The 17,334-nt window shown below is 50.9% G+C and overlaps 1 pseudogene; it reads left to right on the forward strand.

Moving 5' to 3' along the window:
- The first annotated feature begins 1,907 nt into the window (after positions 1–1,907).
- LOC101705353 (NACHT, LRR and PYD domains-containing protein 3-like) lies at positions 1,908–16,878 on the forward strand (annotated as a pseudogene).
- Positions 16,879–17,334: the final 456 nt, after the last annotated feature.

The raw sequence follows: 17,334 nt of genomic DNA on the forward strand, positions 1-17,334 counted from the left end.
TATGTCTATGCCATTCTTTGGGTGTTGCCCTATGGTTTCCTCTCATAGTTTTATACTTATGAAATTTACAAGGATACATGTTTTACAATTAATTACATCTAATCCACTTGAGTTTTGGATATGATAAAGTCAAAAGGTTTCATCTTATTGTTTTATATGTGAAGATCTCATTTTCCCAGAATCATTTATTAAAGAGTGTTTCCTTGCCCATATTTATGCTCTTAGCATCTGGTGGAAAATCATTTGGATGAAAATAGAACCACCTCTGTCTTGGCTCCCTATTCATTCCATGTATTTGAGTGTCCTCTCGTATGCCAAAAACATCCTGTACTGGTTACTATAGCTTTGCAGTATATTTTGAAGTCAGGGCATGTGGTGCTTCCCAATGAGAAACAAAAGTGAACAACACCAGAAGATGTCTTCTCAGTTAGAATGGTTCTTATCAAAAAGACAAAAATTGCAAATGCTAGAAAGATGTGGACAAGTGGGAAATCTTCTACAGTTTTAGTAGCAATGTGAATTAGTGCAGCAGCTACTGCACATAGAACACTATATAGTTGGCTCAAGAAATTAAAAATAGATCTTGAATGTTACTTAAGGAAACTACCACTGGTGTTTTTCCAAGATTTGTCCTTTTCCCATTGCTGTCACAAAATTATTGAGAAATACAACTAAATAGGAGGAAGCGTTTATTGTGGTTCATGCAATCAGAGGCTTCAGCACACAGCCTGCTGGTTCCAATGCTGTAGAACCCCGGTGATGCAGTACATCATGGCAGAGAACATGTGGGGGAAGTAAGCTCCTCACCTCATGGTGGATAAGAAACAGCATGAAATAGAAAAGTGACCATGACTCTGTCTGTCTAAGCCTCAGACTCTTCCCAGAGTGCTGCTGGCTGTGAGGATAGCTGGGGCAAGGAGTGGCCAGTGTGGGCCTCACCGGAGGTGGGTGGCCACGCACTCAGAGCTCTGGGCTCCAGGGAACCTGGCCTCCTCACCCAAGCTCTCCACCTAGTCCAAAGGGCTCCTCTCTGGCCTCTCTGTGAGGCTGTCTTCTCAGGTCAGAACAGCATGGGTGGAAGGGCCAAAGGTGGCCCTTCAGTCTCTGGGTCCCCATAGGATCATGAAGGTTTGGGGGTTGGCAGCGGGCATTGTGTGGTCCACTCCAAAGGCCACAGAGGCACAGTGTGCATGGCTGTGCTGCTTGCTCTCTCCTGAAGGCTGCTCTTCCTCCATGGCTAGGGACACTCCAGGTAGGGCTCACTTCCTGGTGAGCACTCGGCTTGCTTTTAAGAACAGAATACTGGTTCATGATGCTCAACTGATATGCTTCCCTTTGCGTTTTCTGAGTTTAAAACTTTTTAACTTCACCGGGTATGGTGACACCTGGCTGTAATCCCAGCATTTGGGAGGCTGAGGTAGGGGCTTGCTGCAAGTTCGAACCCAGATTGGGCTCTATAGTGAGTTCAAGGCCAGCTGGAACTACATAGGGAGACCCTGTTTAAAAAAAAAAGGTTTAAACTGCACTTGAAATTGTGCATATTAGCAGCGCACCCTGTGACATTTCCACACATGTATAGAAATTGCTGACTTTGATAATTCAGTTCTCCCTGAGTGGAGACATTTTTGTGATTCTTGGGCTTGAAGCCACAGCCTTTGCACTGAGCCACATATGTAGCCCTATTAAATTATTTTTATTGGACAGGGTCTTGCTAAATTGCTAAGTAGTCCAGGTTGACCTTAAACTTGCCATCCTCCTGCCTCAGCCCCCTGAGTGCCAGATCCAGGCCTGTGGCCCCACAGCTGGCTGAGTGGAGATTGGGAAAGATGCTCCTTAACCAGATGCCTGGAACCCTGGGACCCCAGCTTGGCCCTGAGCCCAGGCCCTCCCTGGTGCTGCTGAGGATCATGACCAGAACCTGCTGCAGAGTAGCTGGTTTCCTGAAGGACCTGTACTGCTCAGAATTCAAGAAGTTCAAGATGTACCTGGAGTACTACTCCCCACAGAGTGGCTTCACCACACTCCCCATGGGCCAGATGGAGTGGGCAGACCACATGGACCCGGCCACTACTATGATTGACTTCAACAGGGAGGAGCAAGCATGAGCCATGGCTGTGTGGATCTTTGCAGCCATCAACAAGAGAGAGCTGCATGAGAAGGTGAAGCGGGACCAGCTGCAGTGGGGTGAGTGGGCAGGCAGGCAGAACATGTCTTCCTAGTGTGCAAGGGGTCAACGCAGTGGGAAGCAGATCCACATGTTGCACAACCTGTATCCAGAGTTCTTTGTGTCTTGCAAAATGGAAACCTCTTAGTGGTCCTGCAAGAGCCCTTGTGACCCAGTCTCCCTGACCAAGAGCCAAAGGTCTAGATTCTGCTCCTCTGTGCTCGCTGCTGCTTGGCTTCCTCTTGTGTGTGTGGGGGGGGACCAAGGGCCTCTGAGTGGCCAGCTTGTTTCAGGTGGCAGCCCCCCGGTTCATGCACGCATGGCGGCCGACTCAGTGTCTCCTTTCGTGTGAGTCTGAGTGCCTTTCCCTGTGTATGTGCAAATGCCATGTGAAGCTTCTGTATCCACATGTGGGCAGACACTTGTGGAACCACCACCTTTTGGTTCTGTGAATAGTGATGATATGAGCCTCAGCATGCAAATATCCTGTGCACATCCTGACTTGGACTCTTTGAATTTTGTGCCTGGATGTGTAATTAAGGATCATGTTGCAATTCTTAATTTAAATTTTTTGAGGTACTTCCAGGTGGTCTTTTTATAGCAGCTGCACCATTTTCTCTTCCCACTCATGGTTAACAAGAGTTCTGACTTCTTCATGTCCTCATGAATACCTGGTATTTTCTGCTTTTTTGGAGTAACCATCCAAATAAATAGGGGGTGGTGTGTCAGTACCTCTGGTTTGCATTTCCCTGATGATTGGTGCAGTGGAAATCATTTTCTGGGCTTGTTGATAATTTGGGCAGCTTCTTCAGAGAAAGATCTACTGAACCCCTTTCCACTTCGTAATTAGTTTTTGTTGTTGCTGACTTGTAGTGTTCTTTATGCATTTTGGATGTTAATTCCTCATCGGATGTATGATTTTTTTCCATGCTGTGCATGTCTCTTCACTGTTAATTGTGTCTTTTCATGCTGAGAAATTAGTATGCTTTACTAATCATTTCTTGTAGTATCTTGCCTTTTTCTTTTCCTTCCTCTCATGGTTGTGCTATGATAAGATGGAGGAAAGCAGTTTGCTTTTCACACCTCCTTATAAAGCCCAACTCCAAAGTGACCAGACTGAGGTCTGTGGTCCTGTCCCATCCCTGGTGTTGGTACTGGGCTCCTCCAGCTCTCCGTTCCTCAACCCCTAGTTGCCCAGGTTTGCTTGCCTGGTCCCCTACTTGGAGTTACTCTTTTCCATGGCTTATAAGGAGTCCCTGAACTTAGAGTATTATCCAGGACATGGGTAACACCTGTCTGATGCTATCACTGTGAAAATAGGAACAGGCAAGGAGCAATCCTTAAGCTCAGCATGCACTTTGTGCTAAGGGTCTTCCTTCTGGACCAGGAAGGTGCAGAGCAGCCTGGAGAAACAGAGCATAGTGATGGTAATCCAGTGGGGGTGGGAAGGAGGAATTGACTCAGGTCAGCAGTCAAGGAGATGTGTGGCAGGACAGGGATGCAGGGTGCAATGGGGGGGAGGTGATGTGGGGAGAGGGGCAGGCAGCAGGGACCTCAGGAGCACATATTGGGAAGTAGGCAGCTTTGGCACCATGCACAGCCTCCTGTCACCAGTCAGTGTATGATCTCAAGCCCCTGAGTGTTTCTCACCATGTTCCTGTGCTCAAGTTGTACAGTGAACCTGAAAGCGCTATCTGCCCAGGGCCCCTTTGGGTCAGAGACACAGCAGGGTGAAGCCAGAGGATGTCTTAGCCCCAGTGCCATGTTGATGCCTTGCCAGGATTGAGTGGAAAGATTAGAACAAGGATTCACATTTTTATTGAGGTCTGGGGTGAGACTTCAGAACAAGTTTGTTGGGGATTTGTTTGGGTTTTTTGTTAGGATTTGCTTGGAGGTTTCAGGGAATCAGAGTCCCTGAAAGAGTCATTTCTGCTGCTCTGGTCCCTGCACACCTGGAGCAACTTGATTGGGCTGGCTACTCTTCTGTGTTCCCCAGGGTCAAGCCCTCTGGGGCTCTGGTGTCTGCTGATGTAGGTCCATTTTCTCATCTGTGGGTTGTGTTGGGGTCATGGGGGGCTTTGAATGTATGGTGGTCTTGAGCTGCACCTCATTTGGTTGTGGAAGAATCTCCAGGGCTGGAGGTCAGTGTTCTCCCCTGTGAAGCTTCCTGAATGAATCTAAAGTCAGCCAGGATTAAGAACATTAAATCAGAGATAAAACAGACTGGGATCATCACACTTTTCACTACTTTCCACAGTTCTGGGGTGGAACCCAGGCCTTATGCAGGCTAAGTAAGCTCCTCCCCAGCACCAGGACTCTCTGCTGGCCTGCCAGGGAGGCCTAGAAATCTCATTTTGAGATCACAGATGTGGGTAGAATGGATTGCAGGCACTGAGGCCAGGCCTCACTAGGCCTCACTGGGCCCAGCCTTCTCAAGGGTCCGGAGATCTTTGGGAAGTCTCAGAATTAGGATCCAGGGCCAGCCACAGACAGATGATGATGAAGATGCTGCCTACTGACTGACTCTGGAACTGGGAAGAGGTTCTGCCACTGGATGTGTGTGTGCGTTTATGCACAAGTGTGCTCCACAGAGGAGTATAGGACATAGAGGAGTCTAGGACATACCTGGGGCCTCTGCCTACCCTGCTGTCACCTGCACTTGGAGCTATGTTTCCTTAGCAGTTTTCCAGGCCTGGTGCCTTTGACCGGTGCACTCTGTGTTAGGAATTCTGGTTCCTGAGCCTGTTTTTCCTTCTGAGTTCAGATAACCTCAAGGTGGAGTGCTGGGAGAACAGCATTGAAGAAGAGTGGATGGGCCTCCTGGGCTTCCTTTCCAGAATCTCCATTTGTAAAAAGAAGTAAGATAAGCTGTTGGTGACACTTGGACTTCCAGTCCAGAGCCTGGGTGAGCAGGTGCAGGAGTGGAGCAGCTGCACCTAGGCCTCCCACCTGCTTCCCATCCAAGGTGCAGATTTTGGCCAGCAAAGAGACAGATCCTGGGAGGCCCAGAGAGAGGGAAGGTGCTGAGGGCAGGGCTGAAGACAGAAGGTAGGGTGGCTAAGGAAGGGCCTCCCTGCTGGGGTTGCACTTGCAGCATCAGCCTCTGCTCAATGAAGATTGGGCCCTTCACAAACAGGCAGTGGACAGAAGAGGCCCCTCCTGTCCCTCTGTCCCAATTCCCACTGCCTCTGGCACCAATTTGTTGCTGTGTTTGTAGGAGAGCAGACCGCTGTGATATGAATTTGTTTGTGTGACACCTGGACATGTTGGCAATGTACATGCACACAGGGAGGATGTTCTTTGGCTGTGGGCCACGCAGATGTGTGCTAGTGCTCCTGGATCTTCCCCCTCCTGATGCCTGCAGAGAGCCAGGCCTGTTCCAGCCCATCCAGGGCATGACTCTCTGTGTGGCTACAGATTTTAGCAGGAAATACAGATGGCATGTGAGGAGCAGGTTTCACTGCATGGAGGACTAGAATGCCCATCTGGGGGAGAGTGTGAACAACAAGTGCTACACACACCTACATCTCATCTGGGAGCACCCTAGCTGGCAGGAGTGGGAGTAGGAGCTGCTGGCCATGGGTGGGACCAGGCTTTGGGATGGATGCTCCCCTCACCCCCCTGAGGCTAGAGTCACTGATACTGATCCTGTGAATGAATTCCCAGAGCCTGTGCACACCATGGTGGTGCAAGGTATGGCCAGGATTGGGAAAACCATCCTGGCCTGGAAGATCATTCTGCAGTGGGCAACAGGGAAGCTCTTCTAGTACAAGTTTGACTACCTGTTCTAGATCTACTGCTTTGAGGTGAGTCTCTCCATGCCTTGGAGCTGCAGGAGCTGATCACCAGCTGCTGCCCAGATGCCAGCCCCCCCCGGGGGGGGGGGTAGAATCATGCACAAGTCCTCCAGGATCCTGTTCTTCATGGGTGGCTTTGATGAGCTGCAGGGCACCTTCAACAAGAAGGCCGGGGTGCTATGCACAGACTGGCAGGCAGCTGCTCGAGGGATATGCTGCTGGGCAGCCTCATCTGGAAAAGGCTGTTGCCCAAGGCCTCACTGCTCATCACCACGTGGCCAACTGTGCTCAAGAAGCTACAGCACCTGCTGGAGTGGCAGTGCCACATCCCAGCCTTCTCCAAGGCCCAGCAAAAGAGGTACTTCTTCAAGTACTTCTCCAGCAAGGCACAGGCCCAGGTGGCCTTTTTGCTGATCCAGGATAATGAGGTGCTATTCACCATGTGCTTCATCCCCCTGGTCTGCTGGATCGTGTGCACTGGCCTCAAGCAACACATGTACAGCAGCAAGAGCCTGGCACAGACCTCCAAAACCACCACAGCCTTGTATGTATTCTTCCTGCTCTGCCTGCTGCAGGCCCAGGGAGGTGGCCACGAGCACCAGCCCTCTGGACACCTCCATGGGCTCTGCTCCCTGGCCACTGAAGGCATCTGGAACCAGAAGTTCCTGTTTGAAGAGAGTGACCTCAGGAGCCACCATGTCTGGGAGGGGGACGTGTCTGCCTTCCTGAGGATGAGCCTGTTCCAGAAGGATGTGGACTGTGAGAAGTTCTACAGCTTCCTACACATGACATTCTGGGAATACCTCACTGCCATGTACTATATGCTCAAAGAGGAGGAAGAGGAGGGCCTGGTGGGGAGCAGCATGGAGCTTTCCAGCTAGGACATGGCCATCCTCCTGGAAAACTGCAGCATGTTTGAAAAGGGCTACTTGATTTTTGTTGTCCATTTCCTCTTTGGCCTCCTCAACCAGGAGAGGACCTCCTATTTGGAGAAGAAACTGAGCTGCAAGATGTCCCAGCAGATCAGGACAGAACTGCTGAGGTGGATCGAGGCCAAGAAGCTCCAGGTGAAGCCCAGCCAGCTGGAGCTCTTCTATTGCCTCTTCCAGATGCAGGAGGAGGGCTTCAGGCACAGGGCCATGGGCCACTTCCCCAAGATTGAGGTCAGCCTCTCCACCTGCATGGACAACATGGTGTTGTCCTTTTGCATCAGAAGCTGTTGCAGCATGCAGAGCCTTTCCCTGGGCTTTCTGCACAACTTGCCTGAGGAGGAGGAGGAGGTGGAGGAAGGAATGGGTCCTCTGGCCAATGGGGCTCTCAGGTGAGGGGTGCTCGAGGCAGAGGGGGACATGCCTGCTGCCTTCTGGCTTCTTTTCTGAGTGTTACATCCTCTTCTCTATCTTCAACCATCTACCAAATAGGGTCACCACACCCTTTGATAATGGCCCTATAGTTTGTTTCTCCAAGTTCCTTCATGGGGGAGATCAAGTTTTTATGTCCCACCGATAGATGGGCTAGAAAAAGCCCACTCAGAAAGATGTGTGGGGAATCCAGGTCAGTGAGGCCAGATGTGGTAGGATTGCCTACGGGGCTTGCAGTCTGCTGGGAGGCCCAGGTCAGCATCCTGGTCCAGTGTGGGCTGCTCTAACAGAACACAGAGGCAGGGTCCTTAGAGGACAAGGCTGATTTATCACAGTTATGGCAGCTACAGAGCCCAAGCCAGAGGGTCCACATCTCAGGAGAGACTGCTATATCATGCCAGGGTCCAGGTGAAGGGCATAAGAGGTCATGGGCAGGTAAGTGTGCAGAAGAGGGTGCAGGTGAGTGTGAGGTGAGAGTGGCAGAGGTGGCCCAGCCCCAGTCCATTCACACGGTGGTGCACTCATACCCCGTCCCCTTCTGCTCATCCTATTGCCTTGGGCCTTGGCGCTGGTTTAGACCCAGCCACAGGAAACGTGGGCCACACCCCCAGGGTCTGGGCTGCAGGGCCTGGAAGGTGAGTCAGGCGGGCTGACTGAGAAGTGTTCAGTGACATTGAGAAGGACACAGCTTCCCCTGAAAGAAGTCATGCCTGTAGAGCAGGGGGAGCAGGTGGGAGATGTGGAATCCCTCCCTCTCTGCCCCAACATTAGCTTTCAAATTTGGTTGATCAGTATGGGGGAATTGGTACTGGAGATTGAACCCAGGGGCACTCAAACATGCAGCTACATCCTCAGCCCCCCTTTAATTTAATTTATGTATTTGAGACAGGGTCTCCCTATGTAGCCAGGTTACTTCAAATGCAAGATGGTCCTCCCACCTCAGCTTTCTGAGAGCTGGGATGCCAGGCCTTTTTATCAGTTAGTTTTGGAGACAAGTCTCAATACACTGACCAGGCTGGCCTCAAACTCACCATCCTGACTCAGACTCCCCAGTAGCCAGATCACCGGTGTGCGCTACTAGGCCCAATCATTTTTCCTTGGTGGGTGATAGCTGGACTCACGGAGGAGGGTTCAGCTTTTGCAGTGCAGGTGTCCAAGCCTCGTCATGGTCCTGTGAAGCATGTGCCAGTCCCTGAGCCACCCCAGCCCTGGTGTGTCCTGTCAAGGTTTTGCTCCCTTTGGCTGGTGACAAGGTTATCAGTTTGGGACATGCATGACTGTTAGCTGCAGCATCACTAAGCCCCTACAAGCTGAGACTGAAGGGCGGTCCACCCTCCTCCCTCCTCCCTCCTCCCTGACCAGTGCCACTCCCTGTCCCCTCCTATGAGACTCTGGGATTCCCCACATGGCTGAGCATCAGAATTTCCCCAGAAGTAGTCCCAGTCCTGGAGATACAGGGCATACAATATAAGGATGATATGTGGGAAATATTAGAACCCTCAACCTGCAAGATGTCTGACACACAGAGTCCATGTTCTCTAAACTCAGGGTAAATTCTTGGAACGATGGAGGTTATGAGTAGGAAGAATTTATTGAGAGAAAGATAGCTTCTGTCTAAGATAGACAGAAAGGGGCTCGGAAAGTGGGTTGCTCCCAAGACTGCTTTTCAAGGGAATTTTATAGAAAAAAACCAAGAGGTGCAGAGAGATCAAGATGGGACAAAACTATAGTTAACTAATAAGATTGTTAGTATAGTTGCTTAGGTAACACTGGTCCAGTGGGAAATCACAAGGTGAGTATGAAGTGGGACAAAACTAGGGTCGACCAATAAGATTACAATAAGTATATTCACATAGGTAATATTGATTAAATGGGGATCAAATGGGAAGAAAGTCACATAGCAAGCATATCAGGACCTAAGGAGGATTTCTAGGAGGGGATGGTCAGGGACCTTTCCTTGAAGGGATGGTTAAGGTCTGGGTCCCCACCCAGGTGATTGATGCCTACTTAGAAGATCAATCACTGCTGTTCATCCCCAGGATGTGGGGGGTCAATTTTCTTTCTCAAAACTGATCTTCAAGGAATGCGCCTCTAGCCACAGTTGTCTTCTGCACTTAGAGGCCCAGCCCTGTGTGACTGCCACTAATATTTCTAATTCTGTCCTGATATAGGTCACCAGTGTTTCACATACCCAGCACTGCATTGGTTGTCACATTTCCACTTCCGGGTATAGTGTCCTATTTGGCTGTGTCTTCTGGCCCAGTCCTTTTATTAGTGACCCTGCCATGGCCTTCCAAGGAAGCTCAAAGGCCGGAGCACACCCAGACCTCTGTGCAGCACTTGGACAAGGCTCCCACACTGCACTGGGGAGAGTGGGAAGATCCCAACCCACCAGGCTCACCCCCTTGCTGGCTCAGCCCAAGGTCAGCTGCAGCAGAACAGCTGATCGCAGGCTAGGGGTGTGCAGGAGCGGACCCTCAGATCTGCCCAAGGCTCATGTCATGCTCAGGGTGCTGTGGAGCCTCAGCACTCACCCTGTTCATTTCTCTGTGACTGTCTTTGGATTTGTGGCCTCTTTCTCCCTCCCCCTTCTCTTTCTTTCAATACTGGGGACTGAACTCAGAACTGGCACTGGGCACTAGTCCTCAGCCCTTTTAAAGACAGGGACTCCCTGAGTTGCAAGGCTGGGCTTGAACCCTGGACCCTCCTACATCAGCCTCCAAGCTGGGGATCCCAGGCTGTGCCTGGAGTGAGCTGTTTCTTCTCCCTGGAACCCTTCCTGTGGGTGCACCCCATGCCGCGGCTCTGCCTGTTCTGACTCTGCCTTTCTGTGCCTCCAGCTCTCTGAGCTGGTACTGGAGCTCTGGCAGGGCCTCTTCTGGGCTCTGAGCATCACACCCAGCCTCTCAGAGCTGGACCTCGGGGACAACATGCCGGGGAACTTGGGCCTGAGCATGCTGTGCGAGACACTGCAGAACCCCTGCTACAGCTTCCGGAGGCTGTGGTAAGGGCAGTTTGAGCGTGAATGGGAGCACATGTGCATGTGTGTGCATGCCCATGCACGCATATGGGAAGCAGGGGCACAGGGTGAGCCCTCCCTCCCTGACACAACACCTTCCCTCAAGGCAGCTGAGGTGGGCTGATGCATTGTGTGGGGTCCCAGGATGCACCCCACATCCCCAGCTGCTGCTCTGTCCACAGGTTAGGGTGCTGTGGCCTCTCACGCCATTGCTGCTCAGACCTTGCCTCCGTCCTGAGCAGCAGCCAGAAGCTGGTGGAGCTGAATCTGAGTGACAAAGCCCTGGGTGACATTGGGCCCAGCCTGCTGTGCTGGGACCTGGCACACCAGCTCTGCTGCCTCGCCCAGCTCTGGTGGGTCGCAGCCTCAGGCAGGAGTGGGCCAAAAGCAGGTCGCCTGTCTGTTGCATGAGATCCCAGAGAAGAGGGGGGAAAGAGGCTGAGGAGGCTCTGGGCTCTGCAGGGCCATGAGTGGGCGCAGTCCTGGGGCCAGTGTTGGAGTTGACGTTTCCCAAGCAGTCACGTGGGGCCACCTGATCCATCGGGCAGGTGCCATGCATGCCAGGGATGCAGAGCACAGGGAAGGCCATGTCCTCAGCAGCTCCAGCTGTGCACGCCTTTGGGCAGGAGTGGATGAGGGGCGGATGTGTGCCTGTGCGCCCTCAGGCACCAGCTGCCAGGTGCTGTGTGGGCCACCCCGCCCTGTCCCCAGGGCAGCCTGCCAATCCCTCTGGAGTGTGTGGGGATGCAGAACCCACCTGCTAGGCCTGGGAGGAAGGCCTGCTTTCTGTCTCCTAAGATTAAAACAGTTCGGGAGCTGGACAACAGTGTATCAGTAAGGCCAGGGAACTGTGCACTCAAAAGAGGTTGAAATGGCAAATTTTATCATTGGTATGATCAAAAACCAGGGTAAATGTTTGAATTAAAAGTTATTATACTAAAAGAAACATGCATTCATACCCCCCAATCCTCCCCCTGCTTTGACACACTCATTCCATCGTCCTTGCCACTTTCTGCTGCAGCCTTGGAGTGCTGTTTCCCTGAGCATCTATTTGTGCAGTCTTGGCTGCCTAGATGTCCTGAATGAATGCAAAATGTTTACTTTCCATGGTCAGTTTAACTTTGGGGAGGAGCCAGAAGTCCCTGGGTGCCATGGTGAAGAAGGGGGATGAGGACACAGTGACATGTGTTTAGGAGCTGGCTTTCTGCTGGATGGCACTGGTCAGTAGCACTCTGGTTTTTTGTTGTTTTGTTTTCATGGTACAGAGGATTGAACTCAGGATCTTGCGTTTGGAAGGCAGTCGAGGTGCTGCTGAGCTAATTCCCGTCCTGTAGCACTCTGTATTTTTGATAACACCTCTAAAGGCACTCATACAAGTGGACTTCCAGAACTGCTTAGAAAGTGGCAAGATGATGGGATAAGTGTGTTTGCAGGAAGCAGAAGCATTATGAGGGGAATTCACAGCAAGGTGTGTTTTACTGTAATAAAAAATGTTTGAAAATGTTGCTTATTTTCATGATACCTTATGTCTTAATTATTTTTCTCATTGCTGAGACAAAATGTCTGATACCCAAAATTAAAGGAGAAAAACTTTATTTCGGCTTACACTTAGCAGAGGTTTCAGTTGGTAGCTGATTCCAAAGCAGGGGGGTCTGGCAAAGGAGAAACAGTCCATGGCAGGCAGAAGACAGTAAAGCAGCAAAGTAGGAAGCAGCCCCAGGAACAGCCCTCTTTCTGACCCTCAGAGTCTGTCCAAGCTATGCATCCATAGGGTGTAGAGCACTCACACCCAGGGTGGGCCTTCCATTGTCCACACCCAGAACTAGGCCAAGCACATGAGTGGACTGATGTAGTAATCACACACCCTGGATCTAGGCCCTCTGCAGAGCTCCATCTGACTGCACGGTTCTTGGGGGACATTTGTCCTTTACCTTACTGTGATAAAGATAAGTTTTGGAAGCTGGGAGATGTTACAGTGTTGGGTGGCCTTGGAGGCGCTTGCTTGCTATTACAGCCAAGGATGCAAGAAGTTTCCTTGGGGCTGGGCCACCCTTTAGCACCAGGCAGTGGTGGGTTCTGGGTGGGTGGTTTCTGGGGTCTCCCTGCCCTGGGGAGTGAGTGGTGGGAGACAGCTCCTGACTCTCCTGTCACTGAAAGGCTAGTGAGCTGCTGCCTCAGAACCATATGCTGTGAGGTCCTTGCCATGGCCCTCAGCACCAGCTGCTCACTGACCAGACTCTACATTGGGGAGAACTCCCTGGATAAACTGGAGGTCAGAGCTCTGTGTGATAAAGCCAGTTTGGTGGCGTTATACCTGCAGAAACTTGGGTGAGTGTCATGGGCCTCCCAGCAGAAAGGCAGACTGGGCAGGTGAGACATGGAGTCCTGGCAGAGGGCAGCATTGGAGTGGTCTTAAGCACTTAATTCACATGACACAGTTGGCGCTGGATCCACAGGCCAACAGCACAGGTCCAGCGGGTTGTAGGTATAACTGCCAGAGCCAATGGAGATTGAAAAGTCCATGTCTGTGCTGGGCAGGCACGCTTGTCCCTGTCCCCCAGCAGTGCAGTGTGACAGCATTCTTGGTATGACAGGTACTCACTCCAGGGGCCCCTATTGACCTCTGTGTGAAAGGCCGGTGTGGTCCCTGAACTGGACTGCACTTGTCCCAATGCAGACTCTCTGGCTCTGTGCTTTGGTCCTTCCCAGGGGTGTCAGGAGCAGCTGCAAGCCCAGGGCCTCAGTTCGCCTCTCCACAGGGCCTCTGTGTCCTGCCCAGTGACCCGGACCCACCTTCCCTTTGTGCTGCTTGACACACTGTGCCCAATGCCTTCCAGGGTGAGGCAGCCATATCCTCACACCCTGGGCAGTAACAGCAGGTTTTTGGCATTGGGATTCTGCCCTAAGTTGTAAGAACACAGATACCAAGCAGCATCATTCAGGAGTCTTCGCTTCCTTTGCTCCACATGGGTAGTGGCAAGTGGACTCCTAAATGACACAAAGCAGTCACAGTGCCTAGGGTTGAGAGGTGTGGGGCTCAGAGAGTGCAGACCCTCCCCCTCTGGGACAGCTGCCCCAGGACAGCCCAGACCCAAATGTGGGGCATGCTTGACTCTGAAACTCCAGGGGCCCTTGCCTAGGATCCAGGGAAAGTCCCTAGGATTCTTTCCAGGTCCTGAGTGTCCTGAACAAAGGATGAATGAGACTCGGGAAAGGCAGGGAGGGTGAGCATTTATTGAAGGTGGAAAAGAAGCATGCTTGCAGGGTAAGTGGGCCAGTGGAAAGGCTCACAGAGCCAAGGAGAAGGGAAAGGCATCTTTTGCACCCCAAATTCCTGGGGTATTTATCTCCTACTCAGACAGATAAGGCATCAGGACAGTCCTCCCATCAGATACTCACTTGAAAAGCTCCTTTGGCTTCCTGCCATGTGTAAATGAAAGATCAGCCAGGCTTGGTGGCACACATCTCTGATACCAGAGTTTGGGAGTCTGAGGCAGGAGGATCACAGGGAGTTCAAGGCCAGCCTGTGTTACATAGTGAGTTCAAAGCCATAATGGACTATATAGCAAGACCCTGTCTCAAAACAAACAAAAAATCAGAACAATGTCTTTTGATTGGTTATGTCCATATGCAAATGAATAGTTGAAAAGAGCATTTTCTGATTGGTCCTTCCAGCACAACGGATTCAAATGAAGGACTGAAAATAGTGCTTTTCTGGTTGGTTCTGTGTAGTGGTGCCTGCGTAACCATATTGGGAGTGCCTTGCCCCTGGGAGTGTCCCTTACCCTGATGCCCTGTCTTACTGTCACCTAGACATTTTTGGATCTTGATTCTGCCCATACTATCTATGAATACAGTGAGAAAGTTGCATATGGCTTGTATTCTTCCAGCCAGAGCACCATTTAAGACAGTCACAGGAGGGAGGGTCTTTCCTGAGCAGGAACCAGAGGGCAGCATTAACCGTGCATGCCCCACACTCTGACAGTCCTGGGATTGTCTCCTGAACCTGGCTGCAGACACCACCAGGCCTGCACACAGCACCTGTGTCTCTCTGTCCCCTTCTGCTACTCCTCAGCACCTCAGGCTTCTGTGACTGGTTTGATCAGCAGATACATTGGCCCTTGGGTCCCAGGCCCCTGGGGCTTGGGGAAGATTGTAGAAGGAAAGGCAATGGACCAGACTCTGTTTTCACACAAATTGCTGCAGAGAGGCATGACAGAATTAGCAATAGACAGTGATGTGTCACACACATCAGCACTGTGATAAACACTGGCAGGACCAAAGGCCACAGCTTTGCTGGCTTCAGTGAGGAGAGGCATTGGAGAAGGTACTGGTGACATGTGGCCCAGTCAGGAGCTGGGAGGAGCCCTCTAGGCAGAGCAGAACCTAGGCATGAACTCAGCTACCCTCAGAGATGGGCTGCTCCCCACTGAGTCCTCCGCTCATCCCATCTCAGCTGACTCCTGCTACATTTTCTTCCCTTACTCCTCCCCCTGAATGTCTTTCCTCTCTTGGTCTTAGAGTGCTGTTCTTTTCCTGTTTGTTTTATAGTTTCCTCCTGCTTGGGTCCTGTGCTGGCCTCTCTTCTTGTGGTCTGGGATTTCACCACCAATTCCTTTTTCTTACCAGTGTTTGTGCACTCTAGATCTCTCATGTACCCAGTAAGGGCCTGCACACATGGCATTGCCCAAACAAGTCTCAAACCCAGACACCACTCATGAGATTTTTATTGCAAAAGTAACATATGCTTAGTGTAAACATTAAATAATACCGATATGAAATGCACCACCTACCCCCTCTCCATCCACCCACTCATCCACCAACCCATCCATCCTCTCATCTACCCATCCATCCAACCATCCATCCATCCGTCCATACATCCACCCACCTACCTATCCACCTACCCATCCATCCTCCCATCCACCCCCAGCCCATCCATCCACCCACACATCCATAGACCTGCCCATCCATCCATCCGTCCATCCAACACCCATCCTCCACCCATCCAAGTATCCATCTGTCCATCTACCCACCCAACTGCCCATCCTCAATAGTGTGCTCTACATATTAGTTTGTTAGGGGTCTATAACAAAGTTCCATGAAGCACAGTGGCTTAAATAGCAGTCACATATTCTTACTTCTGGGGCTGGAATCTGACATTAAGTTTTGGGCAGGCTGGGAGGAGACTGTTCCCAGCAGTCTTCGAGTGCCTTGTGGTCTACAACAGCCTTGCTGGGAACAAGGCTCGAGGAACCAGGAAGCATGTTGCTCAATGATGGAAAGGTCAAAAGCTGAGTTCCTTCTGCCACTGCCAAGGAGGGATGGATGGCTTTATGTTTTATGGAAATTTGGGAAGAGACAGCATTTGGGAACAATCAGCCAACAAACTTGTGTTACTCATTTGACCTGCATGATGGAGCAGACTTGAAAAAGAGCCTTGGTTCTGAAGAGGAAAGAAAAATAACTATAAGCATATAGGTTGAATCCAGCTAGCTAAGCCTGTGATTTTTTCTCTTGCTTTTTTTTTTTTTTTTTTTTTTTGGTACCAGGCATTCAACTCAGGACCTTGTGTTTGCAAGGCAGGTGAAAGCACCACTGAGATAAATCCCCAGCCTGCTTGCTTTGTTATTTTGTTTGCTTTTGCGGGCCAGAGTCTCACTATGTGGTTCAGACTGGCCTTGAACTCACTGCGTAACCCAGGCTGGCCTTGAATTCATGATGATCCTCCTGCCTCATCCTCCTGAGTGCTGGATTACAGGTGTGAACCAACATGCCCAGCTAATGCCATGATTTCCTCACAGTAGCTTCCCATACAAGCTCAGGTCTCAGAACCTGTGGGCCTGGCTGAGAGAGATTTTTCCATAGGTTGGACAAATGTACCCTCACCTCACACAGCTGTTGGGACCTCTCCATGGAGCTAACCTCCAGCCAGAGCCCAAAGACGCTGAGCCTCATCAACAATGACCTGGGTGACCTGGGAGTCATGATGTTCTGTGAGGTCCTGAGGCAGAGGGTCTGTGTCCTTTGGAGCTTGTAGTGAGTGTGTGGCTGGCCAGCAGGTGGGGACTTTGGCTGGGGTCAACCAGCCACCCAGCTTGGGCATCTGGGTCCCTCTGTGACAGCTGGGGGTGGGCTGTGCTGCTGCAGGTTCTTTCCATTGGTGTCTATAGAAACAGCTGGTTCAAAACATAGCCAGCTGTGCATAATGGCACATGCCTATAGTTCCAGCAGTTTGGGAGGCTGAGCATCAGCACTGGAGGTCAATCTGGACAACAGAGTAAGACTCTGTCTCAAAAACCAACCATGGAAACCACATTGGCATGAAACAGCCTTTTGAGCTCAGAGTTGTGGGGCCAAGGGAAATGAGGTGAGATTTTAAGACTCAGAAATGGGGGGTTTCTGAAGAGTATGACCCAGAATCCTCTCTGTATTTCCAGTTTGAACTAGATGTATTTCAACTATGAGACCAAGCATGCATTAGATACACTGCAGGAGGAGCAGCTGGGGCTGAACCTGGTACTTGAGCCTTCTTCATAGGGCAGGAGTGGGACGGACCCCACCCACCCTGGGTCATGACAGCTCTGTTGTGCATCGGAGAGCAGATGCTTCTGTTGCTCCCACAGGGGAGACATGTGTCTCTGTCCCACCTTGAGGGAGATGGCAGGAAGGGGACTCCAGGAGATCCTGTCCCAGAGCACCTGCTCAGTGGGAGACGTGCTCTCCCCTTTCCCTCCTCACTCCAATTCTCTTTCTCTCTGGTTTCCCCTTATTTATCTACTTACTCTGTGCCCATTGCATCCCTGTCTCCCTTAACTGAGTGTCGCACAGAACCCTGGACTCTATGCTGTGTTGCAGTTTTCGGGCAGCTACTTATTGTTATAACAATTATTTTTCTAATAAAACAATTCATCCTTATTTTATCTCATTGAAAATTCAGAGATATATAAAACCATTTTATTTATTGATCAAGTTAAATTTTCTTAATTAAAAAAA

Source organism: Heterocephalus glaber, unplaced genomic scaffold (genome assembly GCF_053883595.1).
Source record: "Heterocephalus glaber isolate CG9 unplaced genomic scaffold, H.glaber_assembly_v1.0 deba00001673, whole genome shotgun sequence".
In the NCBI taxonomy this organism is placed as follows: Eukaryota; Metazoa; Chordata; class Mammalia; order Rodentia; family Bathyergidae; genus Heterocephalus; species Heterocephalus glaber.